We start from the raw sequence: 2,309 nt of genomic DNA, 5'->3' as shown, positions 1-2,309 counted from the left end.
ATATTTTATATATAATTATAAATAATTTTATATAATTATATGAAACTGAATAAATATTTATATAATATATATGAAACATTTTTTTTCGGGAAGATATTAGAAATTCACATATTAAACAAAAATCTCAATTTTCTTGATTAAATTTGAAACGTAATCGATAAAATGATGCAAATTCAATGAAACCGATTGTACGTAAATAAATCTACGTTCGTATTGCTTGAAATTTTCAAAAACGAGATAAATAAATAGGTCTGTTCACATGCTTTGCATTGAAAAGAGAGAAAGTAAAGATACTGAGAGCAAAAAGTGCAAGCAACGCGAACAGATCTTATATTTGAACATTGAAAAGAGAGAAAGAAAAAATTCCGAATAAAAAAAGTGCAAGCAACGCAGGATTTGAAATTACAAAAAAAAGTTTTTTTTCTAGAATATTTACAATTTTATTGGTCGACTTCTAGTAAATTTGCTTACTTTTGTAATTTTCACCTCGTGTTCAAGACACAAAATCCTTCTCCTTTATAATTATTGCTGAATTGCCATTTTTTAATTTATAGTAGTCTCAGGGTACATTCCGTATTACGCGTGAAGCGCATGAGATATTTTATTCTTCTTTATTTTTCAGTGATCAACAAGGATAAACGGTGCATCATGTGCTTCTTTTTTAAGGGTGCTTTTTTAAGGGTTTCATTTGTGTGTTTTTGTCAAAGGCAGAATGGACTAAATTAAGAAGAAAAATCCTCTCATTTTACGATTAACAATAGTTAATAAGATATTAATTGCTAAAAATTGTCGAAAATTGATCTTCAATAATTTTTTACTTAAATACTATGAACTTTACAGAAAAACTGTAAGAGACAAAAATTGTTTATTTTCTTCTCATAAAGGTCTGAGAATTTTTTCAGAATTTTTTAATACTGTATTTTCTCTTATGTTGGTAAAAATAAGAAAATGCAGTTCTAAAAAATTGATAAAAAGTTCTGAAAAAATTCTTAGAGAAGAAAATAAAGTTTTTGTCTCTTGTAGTTTTTCTGTAAAGTTGATATTTGAGTAAAAAATTATTGAAGATAATTTTCGATAATTTTTAGCAATTAATATCTTATTAACTATTGTTAATCGTGAAATGAGACGATTTTTCTTCTTAGTCCATTCTGCCTTTATGCGAAAGATTTATTATTACTTTCCAAGCATTTTGTATACAAAACAAAGAGGTCCTCCGGATCTCTTTATCCCATAGCTAATCAACTTGAAAAATTTGTCGTACGATAAAAACAAATGAAATATCACCCTAATATCACTCTCAGAAGGCACCCTCAAACTTTCGTGCAGAAAATTTTGTGCAGTATATTGCTCGATCGACATAAATGAGAATTCGATTAGTCTATTATTCGCGATTCGATTAGTTTATTATTTGTCGATCGCAATGGGGCTGGCCTATCACATTCGTAGTTTCTTTCACTATTCGACTCGACGACTCTGGTACAATTTGAACAATCGCTTAAATAAGAGAGAGTGGTAAAAGATAAGTGCGGCTAATGCGCGTGGGCAAGTCTGGACAAATTTATAAGTGTTCACGGGTAATCACGGACTACGGCGTGTCTACAGTTTAAACGGGATTTATGTGAATCGGCATCTCGTGGTCGACCGTCTCGTATCGACGCCGATTTTGTCGGGGTCGTCATTATCGCGCATATAATCGCGGAATTGTGTTGCTTATTTACACAAGATGTACCCGTGCATCACCGAGAAATCACGCATGAAACCGTTACATAGACTATCGCCATCGAATTATAGCGTTCCCAGTACGAAGCTAAGGAACGTGATTTGCGTCCTCTGCAAGAGCAAATTTTACGTGCCAGGTAATTTTGTATCAAGTTAACCTCCTATATCACGTCGTGTCTTCGTTGTTTCTCGCGTAGCGTTATCGATTCCGCATGCCGGCGATGCAACGAATCGCCGGCGAATCGTAATTGCGTTTCTAAGACTTGTCTGAGGTGTTCTGTCGCCGATGTGCACGTCACACACGATGCCGATACTGACGCGACATACTCGCGAAAATCCTGCGAATATTCCTTTCGTCTGATCATACAGCAACGAGGAATGTTAGAGAGGTTAGAATTCCATGTGTACGCGATCCTGTAATCATACACTCGTGAACACTTTTCCTCTGTATTTACTTTGTAGCTTGCGATATATAAAACTACTGTATGTATATTTTTTGCGGAATAATCGAGTATTTATTATAAAATACCTGAAATTTATTAGAAATAGGTACGTTTCAGATTTATATTTGATTTGTATTTAGAGGTCTA

This window comes from Atta colombica, unplaced genomic scaffold (genome assembly GCF_001594045.1).
Source record: "Atta colombica isolate Treedump-2 unplaced genomic scaffold, Acol1.0 scaffold12, whole genome shotgun sequence".
Lineage (NCBI taxonomy): Eukaryota > Metazoa > Arthropoda > Insecta > Hymenoptera > Formicidae > Atta > Atta colombica.
This window is presented reverse-complemented; position numbering follows the sequence as displayed.